General features: G+C 46.0%; 2 pseudogenes; both read right to left on the bottom strand.

Moving 5' to 3' along the window:
• Positions 1–962: 962 nt before the first annotated feature.
• Positions 963–4,222, bottom strand: LOC140722875 (uncharacterized; annotated as a pseudogene).
• Positions 4,223–21,793: 17,571 nt separating this feature from the next.
• LOC140722874 (uncharacterized) overlaps positions 21,794–27,956 on the bottom strand; it is a 32,476-nt pseudogene continuing 26,313 nt past the window's right edge.

Here is a 27,956-nt window from a genome sequence, read left to right as displayed (position 1 = left end):
TACGTGGGAAGGGATTCACTCAGTCACCCAACCTACAGAAATTTATCAATATCCACTGCTGCTGATTTCCACACACAAATAAATCAAAAGGGATTTCCCCAATCAAATCGATAATTAATCGATCAATAGCCCCCAAATTTGTTCAAATCCCAGACGCAGGCCCCAAATTTGTTACGAACCATAATGCTTTAGAAACAAGCCAGCAGCAATAGACTACACATGGAGTCTGGTTTTGATGTTAAATCTATCTTTATTAGAATCTACTTCTAATATTGCAACTTAAAGAAGATAAACAGAAGTTAACAGTGTTAAGTTTATAAATGTGTGTAAATGTAACTCCCAAACTATTGAGCTCGGGGGAAACAAGGCTTGGAGTCTTGAGATGGTAAAGTATGAAAGTTCAGTTCAACTACAGAATAGGTTATGAGAGAGAGATTTGTAATCCAGGGTAAATGGCGAGAGAATGCAAATATGTAGAATTCCACAGTTTCCACGGTGGTAAAACGAGAGAACAGTCACTGTAGATTTTATCCGTCATCGTTTCAAATCCACATACAAATTATCACCGAAAGTGACTTGTCACAAGGTGTATCGTCTTCAAGTGAATTACCCCAGGCAAGGGCTAACACATAAGTGGTCTCCACAGGATGCCCCAAATCTGATCCACTCCTATGGATCAAACGAGGTGACAATCACATATTCGATGTACGGTGAACGATAATTAACCCACCCTTGTGGGCATAGGAAAGTTCCAAACAGTGACCCTTGGCCACTAGATCCCTGGTTTCGATCCTTCCATTTTTCCTCCTTTGTCTCCATCTGACGCTGAGTGTCTGTGTCCTCGGTTAAAACTAAACAAGCTACAAGCGATGTAAACAAGCTGCAAGTCAGACTGAGTCAGCATCCTGATCTCTGTCTCTCTCTCTTAAAATGACAGTCCACAGCAAAGGAAACCCAGGGATTCATAACAACGGCAAATCCCCACTGTGAACTGACTGGTGTGCCAGTAGTTGTGATGACTGAGTGAATCCCTTCCCATAGACCGAGCAGGTGAATGGCTTTCCCCAGTGTGAACTCGCTGATGATTCTGTAGGTGGGATGACTGAGTGAATCCCTTCCCACAGACTGAGCAGGTGAATGGCTTCTCCCCAGTATGAACTCGCTGATGACTCAGTAACGTGGATGACTCAGAGAATCCCTTCCCACAGACTGAGCAGGTGAATGGCTTCTCCCCAGTGTGAACTCGCTTATGACTCTGTAGGGTGGATGACCGAGTGAATCCCTTCCCACAGACTGAGCAGGTGAACGGCTTCTCTCCAGTGTGAACTCGCTGGTGACTCAGTAGGGTGGATGACTGAGTGAATCCCTTCCCACAGTCTGAGCAGATAAATGGCTTCTCACCAGTGTGAACTCGCTGATGATTCTGTAGGTGGGATGACCGAGTGAATCCCTTCCCACAGACTGAGCAGGAGAACGGCTTCTCCCCAGTGTGAACTCTCTGATGATTCTGTAGGTTGGATGACTGAGTGAATCCCTTCCCACAGTCTGAGCAGGTGAATGGCTTCTCCCCAGTGTGAACTCGCTGATGACTCAGTAATCTGCATGACTCAGAGAATCCCTTCCCACAGACTGAGCAGGTGAACGGCTTCTCCCCAGTATGAACTGACTGGTGTGCCAGTAGTTGGGATGACCGAGTGAAACTCTTCCCACAGTCTGAGCAGGTGAACGGCTTCTCCCCAGTGTGAACTCGCTGATGACTCTGTAGGCTGGATAACTGAGTGAATCCCTTCCCACAGACTGAGCAGGTGAATGGCTTCTCCCCAGTGTGAACTCGCTGATGACTCTGTAGGATGGATGATCGAGTGAATCCCTTCCCACAGACTGAGCAGGTGAACGGCTTCTCCCCAGTGTGAACTCGCTGATGACTCTGTAGGCTGGATAACTGAGTGAATCCCTTCCCACAGGCTGAGCAGGTGAACGGCTTCTCCCCAGTGTGAACTCGCTGATGACTCTGTAGGATGGCTGACTGAGAGAATCCCTTCCCACAGACTGAGCAGTTGAACGGCCTCTCCCCAGTGTGAACTCGCTGATGTCTCTGTAGGGTGGATGAGTGAGCGAACCTCTTCCCACAGACTGAGCAGGTGAATGGCCTCTCCCCAGTGTGAACTCGCTGATGACTCAGTAGGGTGGATGACTGAGTGAATCTCTTCCCACATTCTGAGCAGGTGAACGGCCACTCCCCAGTATGAACTCGCTGATGATTCTGTAGTTGGGATGACTGAGTGAATCCCTTCCCACAGACTGAGCAGGTGAACGGCCTCTTCTTAGTGTGAACTCGCTTATGACTCTGTAGGTGGGATGACTGAGTGAATCCCTTCCCACAGACGGAGCAGGTGAATGGCCACTCCCCATTATGAACTGACTGGTGTGCCAGTAGTTGGGATGACTAAGTGAATCCTATCCCACATTCTGAGCAGATGAATGGCTTCTCCCCAGTGTGAACTCGCTGATGATTCTGTAGGTTGGATGACTGAGAGAATCCCTTCCCACAGACTCTGCAGGTGAACGGCTTCTCCCCAGTGTGAACTCGCTGATGACTCTGTAGGTGGGATGACTGAGTGAATCCCTTCCCACAGACTGAGCAGGTGAATGGCTTCTCCCCAGTATGAACTCGCTGATGACTCAGTAACGTGGATGACTCAGAGAATCCCTTCCCACAGACTGAGCAGGTGAATGGCTTCTCCCCAGTGTGAACTCGCTTATGACTCTGTAGGGTGGATGACCGAGTGAATCCCTTCCCACAGACTGAGCAGGTGAACGGCTTCTCTCCAGTGTGAACTCGCTGGTGACTCAGTAGGGTGGATGACTGAGTGAATCCCTTCCCACAGTCTGAGCAGATAAATGGCTTCTCACCTGTGTGAACTCGCTGATGATTCTGTAGGTGGGATGACCGAGTGAATCCCTTCCCACAGACTGAGCAGGAGAACGGCTTCTCCCCAGTGTGAACTCTCTGATGATTCTGTAGGTTGGATGACTGAGTGAATCCCTTCCCACAGTCTGAGCAGGTGAATGGCTTCTCCCCAGTGTGAACTCGCTGATGACTCAGTAATCTGCATGACTCAGAGAATCCCTTCCCACAGACTGAGCAGGTGAACGGCTTCTCCCCAGTATGAACTGACTGGTGTGCCAGTAGTTGGGATGACCGAGTGAAACTCTTCCCACAGTCTGAGCAGGTGAACGGCTTCTCCCCAGTGTGAACTCGCTGATGACTCTGTAGGCTGGATAACTGAGTGAATCCCTTCCCACAGACTGAGCAGGTGAATGGCTTCTCCCCAGTGTGAACTCGCTGATGACTCTGTAGGATGGATGATCGAGTGAATCCCTTCCCACAGACTGAGCAGGTGAACGGCTTCTCCCCAGTGTGAACTCGCTGATGACTCTGTAGGCTGGATAACTGAGTGAATCCCTTCCCACAGGCTGAGCAGGTGAACGGCTTCTCCCCAGTGTGAACTCGCTGATGACTCTGTAGGATGGCTGACTGAGAGAATCCCTTCCCACAGACTGAGCAGTTGAACGGCCTCTCCCCAGTGTGAACTCGCTGATGTCTCTGTAGGGTGGATGAGTGAGCGAACCTCTTCCCACAGACTGAGCAGGTGAATGGCCTCTCCCCAGTGTGAACTCGCTGATGACTCAGTAGGGTGGATGACTGAGTGAATCTCTTCCCACATTCTGAGCAGGTGAACGGCCACTCCCCAGTATGAACTCGCTGATGATTCTGTAGTTGGGATGACTGAGTGAATCCCTTCCCACAGACTGAGCAGGTGAACGGCCTCTTCTTAGTGTGAACTCGCTTATGACTCTGTAGGTGGGATGACTGAGTGAATCCCTTCCCACAGACGGAGCAGGTGAATGGCCACTCCCCATTATGAACTGACTGGTGTGCCAGTAGTTGGGATGACTAAGTGAATCCTATCCCACATTCTGAGCAGATGAATGGCTTCTCCCCAGTGTGAACTCGCTGATGATTCTGTAGGTTGGATGACTGAGAGAATCCCTTCCCACAGACTCTGCAGGTGAACGGCTTCTCCCCAGTGTGAACTCGCTGATGACTCTGTAGGTGGGATGACTGAGTGAATCCCTTCCCACAGTCTGAGCAGGTGAACGGCTTCTCCCCAGTGTGAACTCGCTGATGTCTCTGTAGGTTGAATGATGCAGTGAATCCCTTCCCGCAGACTGTGCAGGTGAATGGCTGCCCCCTGGTGTGAACACGCTGGTGTGCCATTAGGTCAGATGACCGAGAGAATCCCTTCCCCGAAATTCAGCAGATGACCAGCCTCTGCCCAGTGTGATCTGACTTGTTTCTCCACAGGTGGGTTGCCCGACAGAATCCTTTCTCACACACAGAACAGGTGAATGGCCTTGCCCAGTGTGAACTTGCTGATGTACCTTCAATTGAAATGACCGAGTGAATCCATTCCCACTGTCTGAGCAGGAAGGATGGTCGATTGAATCCCTTGCTCCAATTCTTAAATATCTAGACAGAGACAACAAAACTGTTGTGCCGTGTTTGAGATTCCTGGAGACAAATTCCTTCCCGTTTTTAACCTGTAAAAGATTTACAAAATCCATCAATGGGTGTAGGACAACATTTCAGATGAGATTTCTTGAGTTGCCAAGGTTTGATTTGGTATCACACTGTTACACTGAGGTTAAACCCAAGTTGGACAGAGAAATCATCTCCTGACTCGGCAGAGTGCTGGTATCTGGAATGACCATCAATCCCCATATGCGTTTCAAGTTCCAACTCCTTAAAGTGCAGGGTTACAAGCTGCAGCTGGATGCATTTCTTGTAAGTGAGGGCATCAGGGACACTACAGGTCTCCCCATCTTCCCTCCAATACCCCCCTCTAATTTGTAATAACCAGTGAGTACATAAGTCTTGCACTGCATTTTTTTTTACCCAGTGACAAGATGTGCACAGTGAATTTTATATAGAGAGGTATTCATTTTCACAGCTAGTAATCACTGTCAATAGGAACTTTGATCTCCTCTGGGTTCGATCCAGTTCATCTGCACTCTCACACAACCTATGTAGCAGGCCTGTAATGGGTAATGAAGGATTTTCTCACCAAAGTTTTTGTATATTGTCCATATATGGTTAGCTTGCTAAGTTACACTAAAAAAAAGTCAGATTTCCAAATATCAGTCCACTTCTTCCCACTTGCAAATTCTCCAGCAACTTTTGCAACACCAGAATACACACAAGTATCACCAGTTCTATATTCTACATAAATATTTACCCTGAACCCTCCCCCCACTCAATGACTGACAGTGGTGAACTCAGTTTCTATATTCCCCTGAAGCCTCCCCCAATTCTCCAGCAATGTTTGCATCGCCACAATACACACATCAGACAACGACTGACAGTGGTGAACTCAGTGATGGTAATGCCAATGAATACGAAGGGAAGGGCAGTAGTCTTTCTGTCTCACTGGAGTCTGGCACATTTGAGATGTGAAAGCTACTTGCTGCCCAAGGCAAAGGTGCTTGATATCATTATGTACCCAGAGAGAATGGGTCAAAACATGTTCTCGCGGGTAGAAAAGTGCAGAACGAGAGGAGGGAGCTCAAGCAACACTCACAAAATGCTGGAGGAATTCAACAGGCCAGGCAGCATCTATGGAAATGAGTACTAATGCTGAATTCCGCCGGCATTTTGTGCGTGTTGCTTGGATTTCCAGCATCTTCAGATTTTCTCATATTAGTGATTGGAGGTAGAACAAAGGTGATTTTCTCAACTGGTGATGTAAAAGATTTTGTTCCCTTTCTCCGAGTTCCTAATTCTTGCATTTAGATAGCTGGAGCTCAGCTCTGTCTGAAAGATCCATCGGTTCCCATTCCCTCATCAGCCGGAAGCTCCCCGGGGCCCGTGTACGGATCGTGGTGCTGAGAGAGAGGGACGAGAGCAGGACTGTGCCGGGATTGTTGGCCACGGTGTCCGGATTTCACAGGAATCGTTCTGAAGTCGGTGTTTAAGATAAAAACACAGAGAATCGTTCTTACCTGCACCCGACATTTTCAAGGCCTTCAGTGTACTGCGCGCATGCGTGATAGTCGGGGATGTCCTCAGACTGACGCCTGCGCATTTCATCGGCGCTTCAGCGCCGGCGAAATTCTTAACGCATGGCCTTATGGGTAATCACGGTGCCATTAAACATTTCTGCAAGCACCTGTTCAATGTCCATACCTCATTTTTTTTCGTGTGTATAGAAAAATCTGCAGCTGTTTTAACGCAGAAAGCGGCTCCTATAAGCAATATACTCAATATCAACCTGTATCTAATGACAAAGTAAAATGCAGTTATAAAACACAGGAGATTCTGCAGTTGCTGGGAATACAGAGACGCACGCATACAAAATGCTGGAGGAACTCTGCAGTTCAAGCAGCAACTAAGCAGCGGAGTACCCAGGCTAGGCATGCTGAAGGGGCTCGGCCTAAACTTTGTCTATTTATGCCTCTCCCACATTTGCTGCTTGACTGTTGATTTCCACCAGTATTTTGCAGAAATTAACCAGCATTTTTTTTTCGATCAACCAGTTTCCAAATGCTTCTAATCTTTCTTTTGCAGCTTTTCCTGCTGGTCTGATTCCTCCTCGTCGTCGTCAACTCTGGACCCCCATCTCTCTTTGCAGCCCCAAAGCCCTGACTCAATCTGGCAACTCTTTGGTTTCTGACTCTGCACCATCAAAGATTCCACTCGCTAGTCTGCTGTCAGACTTTAGAGGTGCATTGTGTTACGAGACCGCAGGTTCGTTTACTGTGAGTGTCCCTTTAAGTGCCTGAGTGAGGCGGGTCTGTGACGTGAAACACAAAGGAGGGGGAGAGAGAGAGAGAGAGAGAGAGAGAGGAGAGAGAGAGAGAGAGAGAGAGAGAGAGAGAGAGAGAGAGAGAGAGAGAGAGAGAGAGAGAGAGAGAGAGGGAGGGAGGGAGAGAGAGAGAGAGAGAGAGAGAGAGAAGGGGAGGGGAGAGGGGAGGAGAGAGGGGAGGGCTGATGGGGAGGGGAGGGGAGGAGGGGAAGGGGAGGCGTGAGAGGGTTGGAGGGGGAGAGGGGAGGGGAGGAGGGGAGGGTGGGGGGGATAGGGGAGGAAGGGTTAGTGGGGGGGAGGAACGAAGGAGGGGAGGGGGAGAGTGGGGAGGAGGGGAGGGGAATACGGGAGGGGAGGAGAGGGAGGGGAGGAGGGGAGGGGGGAGAGGGGAGGAGGGGAGAGGGGAGGGGGGACGAGGGAGGGGGGGAGAGGGGAGGAGGGGGAGAGGGGAGGAGGTGGAGGAGGGGGGGAGGGGAGGATGGAAGGATTTAGAGGGGGAGAGAGGGAGGGGGAGAGGGGGGAGGGGCAGAGGGGAGAGGGGCGAGGGGGGAGATGCGGGAGAGGGGAGAGAACGTCAAAACCACAGTGAGCTTATCGTCTTATTCAGACCGGAGAAAATCATGCAGGTGTATAAGATGAGAGAGGCATTGGTCGTGTGGATAGACAGAGGCTTTTTCCCCAGAGCAGAAACGGCTACACACCGAGGGGGAATAGGTTTAAGCTTCTTGGAAGTAGGTACAGAGGAGATGTCAGAGCTAAGCTTTGTTTAAGCAAAGAGTGGTGTGTGTGTGGGACGCACTGCCAGCGACGGTGGTAGAGGCGGATACAATAGGGTCTTTTAAGAGACTCTTAGATAGGTACATGGAGCTTAGGAAAATAGGGGGCTATGCGGTAGGGTAATTCTAAGCAGTTTCTAGAGTAAGTTACATGGTCGGCACAACATTGTGGGCCAAAGCGTCTGTAATGTGTTGCAGATTTCTATGATTCTATGAAATTCAAGGGAAATCTCTCCTCCCACAGAGTGGTGACTAGTTGCAACCTGTCATTTCAGGGTGAATGCGAAGGGAATGGCAGGGGTAGATTTTGATATTCTGATATGGAACAGAAACATCGGCAGGGACCTCTCTAGTGAGACACGGAATTTTGATACAGAAGTGATTTCATCTGTCACAGATCCACAATATTAAACACCAGACTAGTTTAAGGCTAACATCAGCAGAACAGACTCCTCCAATGCTCAGTGACCAGGGTTCAGTCCCTGGGTGCGATGAGCAGCCGCAAGAACTGCAGAATCTGACAGTAACAGTCCCTCATGAACCTGCAGCTGCCTTCAGTCACCGTGATGGTTAAACATTTAACACGGAGCTGATTTGAACTTCCTCCCTGATGTGAAGTTGCTGGTGTTGCAGCAGCTGGGATGATTGAGTAAAACTCTTTGCTCACTCCGGACAGAAATGTGGCCTCTATTTATTGTGAACTCACCGGAGCATCACAAGGTGGGTTAACTGAATGAGTCTCTTCGCACACAGAGAGCAGGTGAACGGCCGCTTCCCCAGAGCGAAGCTGTTGGTGTATCTGCGATGGCCGACTGAATCCCTTCCAAAATGAGAGCCGGTAACTGATATCTCACTGCTATCAACGTCCTGGCGATGTATCCAATCATTTCACGGACATGAGCACGTGTTCGGGCGCTCCTTGTAGCGAGTGGGACGCTGTCTTCTCCAACATCTCAGCCTCCACATTCAAGGGTCGGTGGCATTCAAGCGCTAGTGAACTGACACATTCAGCGGAGTGAGTGTCGCTTTAAGTGCCTGAGGGAGGCGGGGCTGTGACGTCACAAACGCGCTGCAGCAGAGTCAAGAGAGACAGAGCGGGAGAGTGGGAGGAGAGGGAGGAAAGAGAGAGAGGGAGAGGGAGAGGGAGAGGGAGAGGAAGAGAGAGAGAGTGTGTGAGAGAGACTTCAGCTTGTCACTGCTATGCCCAAAAGATTGGGTTGATCATCGGCACGCAGTGCACAACGGATGTGTGACTGTCACTTCGTATCATCCATATGTGTGGATTTGCTGGAGTATCCTGTGGTATGACTTTTGTTGGCCCTTACCTGGAATCGGGGTGTTCTGTGCTAACCACTTGAAGACGATATTCCTGCCACTGTCACCTGGTGATATTTCTAAGTGGATTTCGTAACGAATCGACGGATAAGATCTTCGGCGACAGATATTTCGTTTACCCAGCGTGGAATGTGTGTGGAATTCTTCGTAATTGCCTTCTCTCTACATGTTCGTGTGGATTTACAAATCTCTCCTCTCACCTCACTTGTTCCGTGGATTACTGAACTTTTTCACTTTACCATCTGAAGACTTTAAACATTGTTACCCAAGCTTGATAGTTTGGGAGCTATATATCCGCATAATACTGTTAACTTCTGTTTATTTTGTTTAATCTTTCATATTTGGAGTAGATACTGTTATGCCGTTGGCCCCCTCCTTTGTGAAAATCGCAAGAACTCTAGTTAAGGGGGGTCAACTGACCCAAGAGAGAGAGACGTGCGAAAGGCCACGTTCTCCCAAGAAGCAGAATAAAAGTGACTTTGACTATTGTCTCATGGAGACCACCTGAAAAGCCCTCGGGCAAAGTGGGCTGGTTGAGAGAGAGATCGCATTACCTGCAACTTGATTGACACCTGCGATCCCGTGAAGAAGTATAAAGGCGGGTCTGAGGGGAGGGCCCTCAGATGCACCAAGGAAACACACGAAGGAGAAACGCTAGAAATCCTGCGACAGCGTATATAGCTACAGCCGGTGGTGGGGTTCGTGTGCGTCCTTCCCTTGCCTGGGATTGGCGACTTCACCACGGAAGACGGCCTAGCTACAGGGGAAGCCACAGATGAGAGTCCATTCCCCCAACGAGACTTCCGACTACCTCCTACAGGTTGGAAAACCTGTCGGGTAAATGCTTAATGTTCTCTGTCTTTCTAACTAAAAGTGCACCAACGCGACACTTCCGCCGGCAACTAAGTGAAACTGCCGTGATCTAAAAGACTTTTAGATATCCAGTGAACGATATAAATCTACATTACCCCTAGACGACGATCGAGCTTGTGTTTTGAATGATTATTATTACACCGTGTTTTAGATTGAGTTTTGATGATCTGAATGTTTTGTATTAACCATACGTTTGTGCCCTTTTTGAATAAAACCGTTTGAAAATAGTAGCATCCGACTCAGCTGACCCATCTATCTTTGCTGGTAAGTTACCTGGTTACGGGGTTTTCGTAACAATACTAATATAGTGGTTATAACATCCAAACCAAACTCCATTAGTATCTATTGCTGCTGGTACGTAACAATTGCAAACAACCCAGCTGTCTGAGGCACAGTCCTTTAAAATTGGTGAAAATGACCCAAAACGTTGAAAAGAGGGGGGAAGAAGGAGTTTAACCAACTTCGTCCAGAGCCCTGAAGAACGTCACAACCACAGTGAGCTCATCGTCTTATTCAGCCTGGAGAAAATCATGCAGGAAATTCATGCAGATGTATAAGATGATGAGAGGCATTGGTCGTGTGAATAGCCAGAGGCTTTTTCCCAGGGCAGAAACGGCTAACACGAGGGGGAATAGATTTAAGCTGCTTGGAAGTAGGTACAGAGGAGATGTCAGAGCTAAGATTTTTAAGCAAAGAGTGGTGTGTGTGTGGAATGCACTGCCAGCGACGGTGGTAGAGGCGGATACAATAGGGTCTTTTAAGAGACTCTTAGATAGTTACATGGAGCTTAGGAAAATAGGTGGCTATGCGGTAGGGTAATTCTAAGCAGTTTCTAGAGTAAGATACATGGTCGGTACAACATTGTGGGCCAAAGCATCGGTAATATGTTGTAGATTTCGATGATTCTATGAAATTCAAGAGAAATCTCCTATCCCACGGAGTGGAGACTAGTTGCAAACCTGTCATCTCAGGGAGAGTGAGAGAGGAACGGCAGGGGTAGATTTTGATATACTGATATGGAACAGACTGCACGAGCCAGTTGGGCCGAGTGGCCTCTCTAGTGTACATTGTGAGTGTGGTAGAGACAGTAAGTACCTGAGACACGGGATTTGATACAGAACTGGTTTATCTTTCACAGGTCCACAATATTAAACACCAGTCTAGTTTAAGGCTAACATCAGCAGAACAGACTCCTCCAATGCTCAGTGACCAGGGTTCAGTCCTGGGTGCGATGAGCAGCCGCAAGAACTGCAGAATCTGACAGTAACAGTCCCTCATGAACCTGCAGCTGCCTTCAGTCACCGTGATGGTTAAACATTTAACACGGAGCTGATTTGAACTTCCTCCCTGATGTGCAGTTGCTGGTGTTGCAGCAGCTGGGATGATTGAGTAAAACTCTTTGCTCACTCCGGACAGAAATGTGGCCTCTATTTATTGTGAACTCACCGGAGCATCACAAGGTGGGTTAACTGAATGAGTCTCTTCGCACACACGGAGCAGGTGAACGGCCGCTTCCAGAGCGAAGCTGTTGGTGTATCTGCGATGGCCGACTGAATCCCTTCCAAAATGAGAGCCAGTGAATGACGTCACAGTGCTCTGAACGTCATGGCGGTGTATCCAATCAGATCACGGACATGGACAAATGGATCACTCCTTGTAGCGAGTGGGGCGCTGTCTTCTCCAGCATCTCCGCCTCCACATTCAAGGATCGGTGGCATTCAAGCGCTGGTGAACTGACAGATACAGCGGAACTAACGTGTTGTTGTGTTGGGATTTCCCAAACACAAATCCTTTGACATTGCTACACTGCTAAAATTTTGCAAAGCACGTCAGTGTGTGAAGGACAACAATTCAACTGAAATAATTTGAGTCTTCATGGTGCCTTCTGATAAAAACACTGTCACAACTCAAAACATTTTGAAGGAACAAAGCTTCATCTTTTAACTGGCCACAGTTCCGGTATCAGGCACAATATCAAACTCTCTGCTTCCCTCTCTGTGTCAAAATGGATCACTCCTCCCCTTCATCAGTCTGTGACTTGGCTCAGTTTGACTTCTGAGCATTCTGAGCATGCCGCCACACACCTACTGAGATCACAATTTATTTACACGGCTGTGACTAGAGACTTTCTGATTATTATGTCCCTCCCGGCATTTGACGGTGGTAAACTCAGAGTCAGCAATGGTATTGAACATCGGGAGTAGGTGATTAGGCTTTTTTGTTGGAGATCGATAAACTGCCGGTAGTGTGTGTCTGGATGAGTGGGTCGTTTTCAGACTGGAAGGAGGTAGCGTTTGGAGTACCCCAGAGATCAGTCCCTGACCACAGTTGTTCACAGTTTAATGTCCTGGCGGAGGCAACGAGATGTGAGATGCCCCAGTCTGCTGGTGAGGCAGAAAGAGTGGAGTTGGGGGAGGGGAGGCCATTCACATGCAATTTCGTAGCTTTGCAATCAGTACATAGTGCACTGTGGGGAGCACTGGCGGGTTCAAATCTGCTAATTAAATTTGCTGACGGCACTACATTGATCCGCCGGATCCCAAATAATAACGAGGCAGCCTACAGAGAAGAAGTCATCACCCCAACACAGTGGTGTCAAGAAAACAACCTCTCCCTCATTGTGACAAAAACAAAGGAGCTGGTTGTGGATTTCAGGAGGAATGGACACAGGGACCAAATTCAAAATTTCCAAGTCTGTTATTGACACAAAATGCACATTTTTATATTGATCATGACACAATGTATTTTATATATTGTTAATGACTTAAAACATATTTATAGATTGTTACTGACAGAGAATCGTACAATTTGTGTTCCGTGTGTTATCTGAATGTACTTGCCTGTGATGCTGCCACAAGTCAGTGTTTCTCTGTCCCTGTACCTTCCCGTATTTGTGCACTTGGCAATAAATTCAACACGACCTGAGAAAGCTCGATGAGATTTGATTAGTGATGATCATCTTGGCAGCTCGGTAGGTGGAATGTATGAGACAGTACACTGTTAAATGCAAAACCCTAACAGTGTCGATGATCAGAGGGATCTTAGACTCCAAGTTCATCGCTCCCTGAAGGAGACTGCACAGATTGATCGGGTGGTTAAGAAGGCAAATGACATGGTTGTCTTTATTAGTTGAAGCATTGAGTTCAAAAGTCGGGAAGTTGTTTTGCGGCTGTTAAGAGCCTGCGGTCGTACTGTGACTGTTTCTTTAGGAGCGCCGGCGTGAGGAGGCGGGGCTATGACGTCAGTCACAGGCTGACAGCGCTGACTGTGGACTGAACTATAAGAGAGAGAGAGCGATCTGCAGACAGGCAGTCGGCCAGTCTAAAGAGAGAGAGAGACTGGAAAAGCTGATCGCTTCAGTTAGTCGCAGCTGAGGCTTGGAACTCTCCTATGCCCACAAGAGTGGGTTGATCATCGGTACACGGAACCACAACGAATGTGTGTGGCTGTCACTTCGTAAAATCCATAGGAGTGGGTTTTGGAATATCTTGTGTTAATCCTTGCCTGGGATTGCCTGTGTGATAACCCCTGGAAGACGGTATTCCTGTGACAGGTCACTTTCGCTGATAACTCGTATGTGGACGGATTCAACGGATAAGAACTTCGTTGACGGTTATCTTGATGTAACGGCCTTTTCTCTACGTTTCATCCTGGATCACAAATATCTCTCTCCCATCATTTATTCCGTGGATTACTGAACTTTCCTACTTTACCATCTCAAGACTCTGAGCTTTGTTCCCTCACGCTCGGTGGTCTGGGAGTTATATTTACGCATAAATACACTTAACACTGTTAACTTTCCTTTATTTCGTTAAGTTACTATTTTATAAGTAGACACTAATAAAGAAAGTGGTTTTAACATCAAAACCAGACTCCAGTGTGAACTCTATTGCTGCTGGTTCGTTTCTGAAACGTTACAGTTCGTAACACAGTTTTATAAAACTAGTTACACCACATCTGGAGTGTTTCATATAGTTCTGGTCGCCCCCATTCTCGGAGTGCTGTCGGGGCTTTGGAGAGGGCGCAGAAGAGGTTTACCAGATACTGCCTGTATTAGAGGGCATGAGCTATAACGAGAGGCTGGACAATCTTGTGTTGTTTTCTCCAGAGCGGAGCAGGCTGGGGTGAGACTGGATGGACGTTTATAAGATTACGGGAGGAATAGATAGAGTGGACAGACGATATATTTTTCCTGGGGTTTGAAATGTCTAATACATTTAAGGTGAGAGGAGATCTGAGAGCCAAGTTTGCTTCTTTCCACAGAGTAGTGGGTAGCTCGAGTCACTGCCTGGGGTTGGGGGGGGGGGGGAAACACCAATCCTGTCACGTGATCCCGTGTCCTGTTCACGTTTTCCGCAGATCTGCAGCATCTGCGGGTCACTGCTCTACGTGTACGTGTAGCTTCATCTTTCCCCGTTCAGACAAGGCAGTGAGATCCGGATCTGTCACGTCCTCTCGTTGTGGTGGATAATATGGATTTTCGGCAATATTTTCAGCATGTTTCATTTCACTGTTTTTATCTGCTGAAGTGCTGCCAATGTTTCTGGGTGTCTGACCCATTTATGTGAGAATTTAGCCTTTTCTATTTCTCTGAGCTTCTCATAAATGTGTACAGTTTAGTGAAGCTTCACTCCACTACTTCCAAAGCAACAACCCAGTCAGTCAAATAGTTCCACACAATTAAAATAGTTTATTACATCGTTTTTTTTTCATTTCGTACTATTTATATAATTTAACTATGTAATATTTATATTATTATATTAAATCACAATTGTTAAAATCTATGGTTATGAATTAGGTTCTACTGCTGCCGCAGAGACAACGAATTTCATGACATATGCCGGTGCTATTAAACCTGATTCTGATATTGATATGCGAGACCCACCACCGGTCACCTGATCCCAGTTACCGCAGATCGTAATGAGAGATTGAAGCATTTTCCATATATTTGCTTTCCACAGAAATGACAACAGTTCAGTTTCCTTCTGAGATTCCAGAGCAGAAGCTCAGTGTGTCTAATATTTCCACACAATTAAAATGGGGTACTTGTTTATTCTTATTACGTACTGAGATACAGTGAAAATCTTGCCTGATGTACCATCCACACAGATCGATACATTACAACAGTACATTGAGCTGATATACGACAAAACACTCACTGTAACAAAGCATTATGGCTGCAGAGAAAGTGCAGTGCAGACAGACATATGGTGCAGGGTCACGTCGAGTTACATTGTGAGGCCGAGTCCATTTTATCATTCATTTGGCTTATAACTGCAGACAGGAAGCCGTCCTTCAGCCTGGTGTTACGCACTTTAAGGCTTTTGTATCTCTCCGCCAATGTGGGAGCGGGTTTGCTGCAAAAATGTCCTGGTTATGAGGTTACTTGAGTACATGGCCTGCTTTTCCGAGGGAGGGGAAGTATAGGAAGAGTCCACGGACTGGAGACTTGTTTCTCTGATGTTCTCTGCCCTGCAAAGTTCTCTGCAGTTCCTTGCAGTCATGGGCAGAGCAGTAGCCGTACGAAGGAGTAAAGTATCGACAAGAAGCTCAGAGACCTCGGCCTTCACCCTGCCTTGTGTAGCTGGATCCTGTCAGATCGCCGGCAGGTGGTAAGAGTGGGCTCCATCTCCTCTGTCTCTCTGACCCTCAGCACACATACCCCACAGGGTTGTCTCTTTGGCCCCCTCCTTTACTCTCTGTGCACCCATGACATGTGTCGCCACCCGCAGCTCCAATCTGCTAATTAAATTTGCTGACAGCACTACATTGATTGGCCTAATCTGAAATACTGATAACAATCGATCAAATGCCTCCTGACAAGGCTCGGTCCAAACAAAGTTTTCACCCTTCTTCAGGAGATTAGTCAGAGGAAGAGCGATAGCATCAAAGTTCTTACAGAACTTACGATAATATCCATCCATTCCCAGAAACCTTCTAAGAGCCTTCTTAGCAGTCATAATAGGAACTTGAGAAATTGCCTCGACTTTTGCCCGAACAGGAGCCAACTTGCTTTGACCTACAACATAGCCAAGACAGGTCACCGTGTCATGGCCAAATTCACTCTCAGCCAAATTAACTGTAAGGCTGGCCTGGGAAAACCTGTCAAACAGCTTCTCTACTGCAGAGATATGCTCTTCTCAAGTGTCAATCCCTGTGACTAAGTCATCAATATAAGCATCTGTGTGTTCTAACCCTCGAATTACAAAATCAATCATTCTTTGGAATGTTCCTGGAGCATTTTTGTATTAAGATATTGTATTCACACAAACCAGATAGTGTCACAAATGCAGAAATTTCTCTACCTCTGTCCGTCAATGGAACACACCAATACCCTATCAACAGATCAATCTTTGTAAGAAATTAGCTATTCCAACCTTATCGTTGTTTTTGTTACTGCATTTTCCTTCCTATAATCAGTGCAACATCTAACACTACCATTAGGTTTGGGCACAATAACGCATGGTGACTCCAATCTGATGCTGAAGGACTAATAATACCATTTTCCAGCATATATTCAATTTCTTCCTCAGCCAATTTACACTTTTCTACGTTCATGCGATATAGGTGTTGTTAAATAGGTTTCGCTTGACCAATATCTACATCATGTACTGCGACCGTGGTTTGCTTGGGAATATCCGGAAATAAATCTTTAAACATTAGAATTAATTCCTTCAGCTGTTGTTGTTGCTTTGGCTGCAGATGAGCAAACTTGTTATCAATGTTTTCTGGAACAACCGAGTTCATTAGCCTAACTGGGACCAGGTTTGACTTGTGAAAAGTCTCAGACCAGTCAATTGTTTCATTCTCAGGGTTGCCAGATTCATATGTTTTAACAACAACACTCACAGATGGTGCCTGCTTGTCAAATTAAGGCTTTATTATATTTATGTGCACCACCTGTGTTAGTTTACGTTGGTCGGATGTTTTAATAACATAATTCAGATTATTAATTTGAGAGATTATTTCATGCGGTCTATTGAATTTCACCTTAAGTGGATTTGTCAACATTGGAGATAAGGCTAGCACCTTATCTCCCACCTGGTATTTTCTTTCGCGAGCCTGCTTATCAAAGCAACACTTCATTTTGTCTTGAGAAATCATTAAGTTTTCTCTACAGGATTGGTGTAATATATTTTTGAAATTCAAAACATAGCCTAACAAGTTAATATGTACATCTCCATCAATCCACTGTTCCTTTAACAAGGTCAAAGGTCCTCTCACTCTATGACCAAATGCCAGTTCAAATGGTCTAAAGTCCAATGATTCCTGGACCAACTCTCTGACTGCAAACAAAAACAAATGTATTCCTTCATCCCAGTCTTTTCCATTTTCAACACAATATGTCCTAATCATTGTTTTGTGGGTAGAATGAAAATTTTCTACAGCACCCTGTGATTCCGGATGGTATGCAGACAATATAACTTGTTTAGCTCCCAGTTCATAAACTACCTGCTGGAATAATCCAGATGTAAAGTTACTTCCTTGTTCAGACTGGATTTCTTTAGGTAAACCAAATAAAGTAAAAAGCTTGGTAAGAGCCTTCGCCACAGTTTTAGCTTTAATATTGCTGAAAGGTATTGCCTCTGGGAATCTGGATGCAGTACACATAATAGTTAGCAAATACTGATGGCCAGCTTTAGTCTTTGGCAATGGGCCAACACAATCCACTATAAATGTTAAAAAGGGTTCACCGAATGTAGGTATAGGCCGGAGTGGGGCCACTGGGGTGACCTGATTAGGTTTACCCACAACTTGACAAATGTGACAGCTTCTGCGAAAGGTCACAACATCTTTCCTCAAATTCGGCCAGTAAAATTATTTCATAATCCTGTTTACAGTTTTATTCACTCCAAAATGTCGTTATAGGTCAGTTGTTGAGAGCGCCCTCTTCTTTGTGGTGGCGTGTTGGGGAGGAAGCATTAAGAAGAAGGACGCCTCACGTCTTAATAAGCTGGTAAGGAGGGCGGGCTGTGTCGTGGGCAAAGTACTGGAGAGTTTAACATTGGTAGCTGAGCGAAGGGCGCTGAGTAGGCTACGGTCAATTATGGAAAACCCTGAACATCCTCTACATAGCACCATCCAGAGACAGAGAAGCAGTTTCAGTGACAGGTTACTGTCGATGCAATGCTCCTCAGACAGGATGAAGAGGTCAATACTCCCCAATGCCATTCGGCTTTACAATTCAACTGCCAGGACTTAAGAACTTTTTTTAAAGCTATTATTAATGCTTTTTTTGAGTTAGTGATTTAGATGCATATCATATTATTACTGAGTTAAGTATTGTATGTAATGAGTTTTTGCTACAACAAGTGTATGGGACATTGGAAAAAAATGTTGAATTTCCCCATGGGGATGAATAAAGTATCTATCTATCTATCTACCTAAAGCCATACTGTGGGCCATGGTTAAAATTTCAGTCCTATAAACTGTAGGAACTACAACTTGGTGAACAATTGCCCATGCCTCACTCACTTCTATAGCAGGTGGCTTCCAATTCCTCATTAACACTCCATCCTTGAGATAATACCCTACTGGCATTTTCTTGATCTCATCATCTGAGAGAGCTAATTTTTAAAACTTCAATCTCAGGGTCTGGGTTCTGTTCTGCTATAAACTCCTTCCTTGACAGGGATAAATCTTTCTCATCAGACTTACTAACGGAATCCTGTTGAAACAATGAAGGCAGTAAAGTCCCTGACAATGCATCATAACCGGAATCCTGATTTTGGCCATCATGGGTATCAGAATCATGCTGCACAGACCGTCTGCGTCGGCAGACTTTTTAGCCATACTTCGAGATACTGGGCAGGAAAGATAAATGTTAAAATCCATCTGTGGGTCGTCAGTGGTTGGCTTAGTTGTCAACAGCACTGCAGGAACAACTTCACCATCTGCCAGGTCATCCCCTAACAACAAAGTAACATCTTCCACCGGTAAACTGGAGCACAATCCGATTTTAACAGGTCCCGAAACCAACCCTGACTGTAAAGTTACCTTGTACAACGGCACAGAAACCATGCTGCCCCCAATGCATCACCAAACTTTAGAACACTGTCTAATATAAGTGACTGGGAAGCCCCAGTAACTCGAAGAATTTTCACTGGTACCGGGGTTGACTCCTCCTTTACTAATACAAACCCATCTGACATAAAATGATCGAATCGCTTCTTAACTCGGTCAGACCTCTCAGTCCTTATCTGAGCCTTAACAGAATGTTCAAAACACTGTGGGTTTAGAGGTGCTTCAACATACTGAACACCGGCATTTGGGACTGCCTTCTTTTCGTTTTTCCTCTTCAGGATGGAACAAATTGCCATCTTATGACCAGCTTTCTGGCAATAGTAACAAGTAAGATTAGAATATTTCTCCTTCAACTGTTTCCCTTCATCCTTACTCTTGTCACTAGTCCCAGCTTTAATTTCTGGTTTACCCTGATGATCCCTGCTACTCTTTTGGAAGCTCTTATTCGGGGTGTTAGGGGTAACCCTACTTTGTAACGGGGTCCAAAATAGACCCCATGAACTCTGCTGCTATTAAGAGAGAGAGGGGGAGGCGTCCAGAGCGATGAGAGAGTGGGACAGAAACTTCTCGAAACAATGATGCTGGAAGTATTTATCAGCCTCTGCCTCGTCAAATGGAGGTACCAATTTAACTTCCCGGCTGGCCTCAAACTTATCACCAGAGTCTAACACTCGACCCCTTTGCTGCAATCCCTCTATCTTTTCCAGCTCGAACAGCCTCTGTCTTTCTGCTTCCTCCCTCTGTTTTTCTGCCTCTCTAGCCTCAAACTGCCTCTGCCTTTCCGCAGCCTCCATCTTTAATTTTTCTCACTTGTACTGGAGCTCAAGCTCACTAGGTTTACTTTCAGGAAACACCTCCAATTCCTCCACTTTAAACACATCTGTGCCCTCCTGATTGTCAATTTCACCTTATCAAGTTTTAACCTTTTGGCAATACTCAACAACTCAAAAGTTCTGACGTCCTCTAATGCCTCAGAGGTTGGTGCTTCCAGACATCTATCAGCATCCATTGCTGCTGATTTTCCACACACAAATCAATCAAAAGGGATTTCCCCAATGAAATCGATAATAAATCAATACGTCCCCAAATCTGTTCATATCTCGGACGCAGGCCCCAATTGTGTTATGAATCGCAACGCTTTAGACACGAACCAGCAGCAATAAACTACACTTGGAGTCTGTTTTTGATGTTTAAACTACCTTTATTAGGATCTACTTATAATATAGTGTTACGTACCCCGTAACTGGGTGTCTTACCAGCAAAGATAGAAGTATCCATTGGAGTCTGGTACTATTATCAAAACAGTGTTTATTAGTAAAATATACAAATCAATATCAACAATGCAAATATACGGATAATACACGTTAGCAATACTAAACCTAAAAGTGTGGGTATAATAATAATCAATAATAAACAAGCTCTATCGATGTCTACGGGATAATGAATTGTCATATGTGAATATAATGTTCAGTTCTGTTCATACAGGCTGAGGTAGTTGTTGGTCGATGTGTTGTAATTGTTGGAGAGAGAGAGAAAGAGAGCAAGCAAACAGTGACAGCCAGTCAAACATTCCTTTACGTTCTTGATCCATCGATGTGTTGTTGTGGCCATTCAGGTATGACCCCTCTGTCCTTTTGCTAGACCGTTCTTCTATGGTGGACTCGTCAGCCAGGCAAGGGTGGACACACACACAAGCCCCCACCGGCCTCGCTATAAACACTGTGAGTTAAAATTGACCGATCCTTCGTTCGGTCTCTGATGCCCCACACTTTCTCGTGGGTTCCAACACTTAAGCAGTGCTCACTAGTGTGTCTCTTGGTGCGTCTGAGGGGTGTCCCCCCAGACCTCACTTTTATCCCTACTGACGGGGTCTCAGGTGTCAATCAGTTTTGAATGGCTTAGCCCATCAAACCAGCCCACTCCGTTTGTCCACTGAGGAGTTTTAATGAACAGAATGGTACCAAGTAAACAGCCCTCTCCGGAGCCATAGGTCTTACAGGAGTCATAATATGGTGGAACAACAAGTCTCTTCCTCCCTGTGTTAGCTCTCCCTTATCTGAAGCAAATGTTCCAGTCCAAGTATGTTTTTGTTCCATTTCTTTCTCTCTCATTAGCAGCCTGGCAGCAGTAACGGTTTGTAATTCTCCCAAGGGAGGGGGACATGGGCAACCCTGCACCCTTCTGCCCATCAGAGCTGTTCATCCTTTGTAACAATAGTAACTTAAACAAGATATACAGAAGTTAACAGTGTTATGTGTATATATGTGTGTAAATAAAACTCCCAAAGTATTGAGCTCGGGGGAAACAAGGCTTGGAGTCTTGAGATGGTAAAGTATGAAAGTACAGTTCAACCACAGAATAGGTGATGAGAGAGATATTTGTAATCCAGGGTAAATGTCAAGAGAAGGCAATTATGTCGAATTCCACAGGTTCCATGGTCGTAAAACAAGAGAACAGTCACGGTAGATTTTATCTGTCATCCTTCCAAATCCACATACAAATGATCACCGAAAGTGACTTGTCACAAGGGGTATCGTCTTCAAATGAATTACCACACCACACCCAGGCAAGGGTTTACACAACAGTGGTCTTCACAGGATACCCCAAATCAGATCCACTCCTATAGCTCAAACAAAGTAACAACCACACATTTGATTTATGCTGAATCGATAATTAACCCACCATTCTGGGCATAGGAAAATTCCAACAGTGACCCTTGGCAACTCGTTCCCTGGTTTCGATCCTTCCATTTTTCCTCCTTCATCTCCATCTGACTCAGAGTGTCTGTGTCCTCGGTTAAAACTAAACAAACTGCGAGCAATGTAAACAAGCTGCAAGTCAGACTGATTCACCTTCTTAATCTCTCTCTCTCCCTCTCTCTCTCAAAATAACAGTCCACAGCAAACGAAACCTAGGGATTCAAAACAACGGCCACTCCCCATTGTGAACTGACTGGTGTGCCAGTAGTTGGGATGACTGAGTGAATCCTTTCCCACATTCTGAGCAGGTGAACGGCCTCTCCCCAGTGTGAACTCGCTGATGACTCTGTAGGGTGGATGACCGAGTGAATCTGCTCCCACAGTCTGAGCAGGTGAATAGCTTCTCCCCAGTGTGAACTCGCTGGTGTCTCTGTAGGTTGCATGACAGAGTGAATCTCTTCCCACAGACTGAGCAGGTGAACGGCCTTTCCCCAGTGTGAACTCGCTGATGTCTCTGTAGTTAGGATGACTGAGTAAATCTCTTCCCACATTCTGAACAGGTGACTGGCTTCTCCCCAGTGTGAACTCGCTGATGACTCTGTAGGTTGGATGAATCAGTGAATCCCTTCCCACATTCTGAGCAGATGAACGGCTTCTCCCCAGTGTGAACTCGCTGGTGTCTCTGTAGGCTGGATAACTGAGTGAATCTGCTCCCACAGTCTGAGCAGGTGAATGGCCTCTCCCCAGTGTGAACTCGCTGATGTCTCTGTAGTTGGGATGACTGAGTGAATCTCTTCCCACATTCTGAACAGGTGAACGGCTTCTCCCCAGTGTGAACTCGCTGGTGTCTCTGTAGGGTTGATGAATGAGTGAATCTCTTTCCACAGACTGAGCAAGTGAACGGCCTCTCCCCAGTGTGAACTCGCTGATGACTCTGTAGGTTGGATGGATCAGTGAATCTCTTCCCACAGACTGAGCAGGTGAACAGCTTCTCCCCAGTGTGAACACGCTGGTGTCTCTGTAGTTGGGATGACTGAGTGAATCTCTTCCCACAGACGGAGCAGGTGAATGGCCTCTCCCCAGTGTGAACTCGCTGATGACTCTGTAGTTGGGATGACTGAGTAAATCTCTTCCCACATTCTGAACAGGTGAACGGCTTCTCCCCAGTGTGAACTCGCTGATGACTCTGTAGGTTGGATGAGTGAGTGAATCCCTTCCCACAGACTGAGCAGGTGAATAGCTTCTCCCCAGTGTGAACTCGCTGATGACTCTGTAGGTTGGATGGATCAGTGAATCCCTTCCCACATTCTGAGCAGATGAACGGCTTCTCCCCAGTGTGAACTCGCTGATGACTCTGTAGTTGGGATGACTGAGTGAATTCCTTCCCACATTCTGAGCAGATGAACGGCTTCTCCCCAGTGTGAACTCGCTGATGACTCTGTAGGCTGGATAAATGAGTGAATCTCTTCCCACAGACTGAGCAGGTGAATGGCTTCTCCCCAGTGTGAACTCGCTGATGTCTCTGTAGGCTGGATAACTGAGTGAATCTCTTCCCACATTCTGAGCAGGTGAACGGCTTCTCCCCAGTGTGAACTCGCTGATGACTCTGCAGGTTGGATGACTGAGTGAATCCCTTCCCACAGACTGAGCAGGTGAATGGCTTCTCCCCTGTGTGAACTCGCTGGTGTTTCCATAGGGTGGAAGAGTGAGTGAATCTCTTCTCACAGAATGTGCAGGTGAACGGCCGCTCCCTGGTGTGAACTCGCTGGTGAGCCATTAGGTCAGATGACTGAGTGAATCCTTTCCCAGAAATTCAACAGATGACCAGCCTCTGCCCAGTGTGGTGTGAACTGACTGGTGTGTCCACAGGTGGGAAGAACAACTGAATCCTTTCTCACAGACAGAACAGATGAATGGCCTTGCCCAGTGTGAACTTGCTGATGTACCTTCAATTGTGATGACCGAGTGAATCCATTCCCACTGTCTGAGCAGGTGAACGGCCTTTCTCATGTGTAAAATGATGGGTGTGCCAGTTGGTCAAATGACCGAGTGAATCCCTCCCCACTGTCTGAGCAGGAAGGATGGTCGATAGGATCCCTTGTTCCACTTCTTAAACATCTAGACAGAGACAACAAAACTGGTGTGCCGTGTTTGAGCTTCCGGAGACAAATTCCTTCTTGTTTTTAACCTGTAAAAGATTTACAAAATCCATCAATGGGTGTAGGACAACATTTCAGATGAGATTACATGAGTTGCCAAGGTTTGATCTGGTATCACACTGTTACAGTGAGGTTAAACCCAAGTTGGACAGAGAAATCATCTCCTGACTGGGCAGAGTGCTGATATCTGGAATGACCACCAATTCCCTGATGCTCTTCCTGTCCCTGTAAGAATGGGGCATTTCTGCCATCTCCAATTTGAGCGTTGGCTCAGTTTGACTCTCTCCATTGGTATTACTCCCTGTTTTTGCTGAGCAACATGGGTTCCTGGCCGCACAGTAACTGAAACAGTCTCACGCAAATAGTTTTTCTTGATGTGCGTCTGGGATTTTCTTTAATGTATTATGAACTTAAAGTGCTACAGTTTTAACGCCATATAAAAAATTCCTGCTGAGATGAATGGTTGGTCCGCACAGCTGTTAAAAGGACTTAGAATGAATTTTTGTATTATTGTCACAGTCATAGAAAATTACAACACAGAAACAGGCACTTTGGGCCATCTAGTCTGTGATGAACTATTTAATCTGCCCACTCCCAGACCCCTACCATCCAGGTACCTACACGAACCTCTTAAATGTTGAAATCGAGCTCGCATGCACCACTTGTGCTGGCTGCTCATTCCACAGCCGGATAACCGTCTGTGTGAAGAAGTTTCCCCTCATGTTACCCTTAACATTTCACCTTTCACCTTAACACATGGCCTCTGGTTGTACTCCCACCCCATCTCAGTGGTAAAAGCCAGCTTGCATTTACACTATCTATGCCCCTCTATCACAATCAAATCTCCCGTCAATCTCCTACATTCCAAGGAATAAATTCCTGACCTGTTCAATCTTTCCTTATAACCCAAGTCCTCTAGACCTGGCAACATCCTTGTGAATTTTCTCTGAACTCTTTCAAAGTCTTTACATCTTTCCTGTAGGTTGGTGATCAAAACTGCACTCAATACTCCAAATTAGGCCTCACCAATGTCTTCTACAAGTCAACATAACATCCATCTATTGTTGTCAGTACTTTTGTTCATGAAGGCCATTGGGCTAAAATCTTCCCTTCCATCTCTATCTAACTGTGAAACCACTTTCAGTGAATTAAGGACTTTCTTCTACAACAGGTCTCTTTCTTCTACAAGACTCCTCCATGCCCAACCAGTCACTGTGAAAGGTAGGTCATACCAAAGTGCAACAACTCACACGTGTCTGCATTAAATTCCATTTTCGATTTCTCAAACCGTTTTGCCAGCTGGTCCAGATCGCACTGCAGGTTTAAATGCTTTTTTGACATTGACTAGGTGGGCCAAAGAGCCTGTTTCTTTACTGAACTTCTCCATGTTTCTATGACAGAGAAGCTGGCCAAACTTGTTTGGAAGGGAAAGGGTAGGAGTGACAATTGAGCAGCAGTGGCTGGGGTTTCTAGAGCAATTCGGGAGTTGAGTGGTTCCACAGAAGTGGAAGCATTAGAAAGACAGGAGGACACAACTGTGGCTAAAATGAGAAGCCAAAGCCAACATAAATGTCAAAGAGAGGGCAAACAAAAGAACAAAAACTATTCAGAAGCTTTGAGAAACCAAAAGAAGACAACAAAAAAAGTCAGCTGAGCTCAGTGCGTGGAATCATGATTTGTAGTCATTAATGGGTCTCGGTAGCGCCCAACAGTCTGAGGCATTTAGAGGAACAAAATATACGAGGCTTCAATTTCTCTTCAAAAGCAAGGTTCCCTGGACCAGTTACCTTTCAACTTTCATTTTGGCAGCCACATACAAACACCGCATCCTCAAAAATTCACATCTGAAGGCCTCCCACTTACAGGTACTCCTTTGCCAGGAAACAACCTGTCCCAAACCACACTTGTCAGATCCTTTCTGATACCTTCAAAATTGACCTTTCTGCAATTTAGTACCTCAACCCGTGGTCCAGACCTCTGTTTTTCCATATTTACTTTGAATATCATGGCATTCTGTCACCACCCTGGATCATTTCCTAACAGCTTCTACATCGGGAATTCTACATACTGATTAAGGGCACATTTGAGAAACTTTACCCGATCTAATCCTTTTACAGTATGGGAGTCCCAGTCAATATATGGAAAGTTAAAATCACTTACTGGAACAACCTTTGGTTCTTGGCATGGTCTGCAATCTCTCTACAAATATCTCTAAATCCGTCAGACTGTTGGGTGTAAACAAGCCCCTAAAATGGCTACAATATCATAATTCCCTGTCCTGAGCTCATCTGGCTTTCCTACGATGCTTCTTGCATGGTGATATACACAGCTCAGCACATTCATCGCACCATGCTCAACCATTTGATTGCTGACTCTGTCTGAAGTCTGAACAACATCTGACTTGTGTCAAGAAAACAAACTCCCCCTCATTGTCACAAAAACAGAGGAGCTGATTGTGGATTGCAGGAGGAATGGAGACACTCTAACCCCTGTTGACATCAAAGGATCTGGGGCTGAGAGGGTGAACAGCTTTAAGATCCTCGGCATAAACATCACCAAGCATCTCACATGGTCTGTACATACCGGCTGTGTTGTGAAAAGAGCACAGCAGCACCTCTTTCACCTCAGATAGTTGAAGAAGTTGTGAATGGGGCCCGAAATCCTGAGGACTTTCTACAGGGACACAATTGAGAGCATCCTGACTGGCTGCATCACTGCCTGGTATGGGAACTGTACTTCCCTTAATCTCATAAACCTGCAGAGAGTGGTGCGGACAGCCCAGCGCATCTGTAGATGTGAACTTCCCACTATTCAGGACATTTACAGAGACAGGTGTGGAAAAAGGGCCCAAAAGATATTGGGGACCCAATTCAGCACAACCACAAACTGTTCCTGCTGCTACCATCTAGGAAACGGTACCACAGCAAAAGGACCAACAGGCTCCAGGACATCATCTTCTACCAGGCCATCAGACTGATTAATTCATGCTAATACAATTGCATATCTATGTTATACTGACTATTCTATGCACAAACTATTTATTATAAATTACTATAAATTACACATTGCACATTTAGATGGAGATGTAACGTAAAGACTTCTACTCCTCATGTATATGTATGTAAGAAAGTCAATTCAATTCAAATCACCCTCTCCACTATCTGTCCTATCATTCTGGCTCCCATTCCCCCTACAAATTATTTTAACCACATCAGCAGCCCCCTCCACCACACTTGCTCTCGCACCCTTACCACTAGGATATTAGTCCCCTTCCTGTTCTGTTCCCCTAACTAATGAATCCCCTATCACTCCTTTGACTTTCCTCTGCCAGGTAATCCACCCCAATACTTTCTAAAGTGTTCCACCTGTTGTTGTGTGGGATGGCCACAAGAGTGCTCTGCGATGGGTATGTAACCTCATTCCCCTTCCTGACTCTCACCCAGTTTCCTGTGTCCCGCACCTTGGGTGTAACTCACCTCTCTTCCTGTCATATCTATCACCCCCTCCAACTCCTGGATGATCCGGAATTCATCCATTTCCAGTTCCAACTCCTTAAAGTGCCGGGTTACAAGCTGCAGCTGGATGCACATCTTGTAGGTGAGGGCATCAGGGACACTGGAGGTCTCCCCACCTTCCCACCAATGTCCCCTCTAATTTGTAATGACAGGTGTGCACATAAACCATGTACTGTGTATTTTTTTACCCAGTGACAACATGTGCACAGTGAATTTTATATAGAGAGGTATTCAAGTTCACAGCTAGCAAATCACTGTCAATAAAAACTTTGATCTCCTCTGGGTTCGATTGAGTTCATCTGCACTCTCACACAACCTACCTAGCAGGCCTATAGTGGGTTATGAAGGATATTCTCGCCAGAGCTTTTGCACACTGTCCATATGTGACTTGTTTGCTAAATGACGCTTTAAAAAGTCAGATTTCCAAATTTCACGCCACTTCTTCCCATTTGCAAATTCTCCAGCAACTTTTGCATCACCACAATACAGACAGGTAACAGCAGTTTCTGTGTTGTAGATAAATATTCCCCCTGAACCCTCTCCAGGTGACGGACGGTGATGAACTCGGTGATGGCAATACCAATGAATGTGAAGGGAAGGGCAGTAGTCTGTCTCACTGGAGTTTGGCACATTTGTGATGTGAAAGCTACTTGTTGCCCAGGGCAAAGGTGTTTGATATTATCATGTACCCAGAGAGAATGGGTCAAAA

Source organism: Hemitrygon akajei, unplaced genomic scaffold (genome assembly GCF_048418815.1).
Source record: "Hemitrygon akajei unplaced genomic scaffold, sHemAka1.3 Scf000092, whole genome shotgun sequence".
Taxonomy (NCBI): domain Eukaryota; kingdom Metazoa; phylum Chordata; class Chondrichthyes; order Myliobatiformes; family Dasyatidae; genus Hemitrygon; species Hemitrygon akajei.
This window is presented reverse-complemented; position numbering and strand designations above follow the sequence as displayed.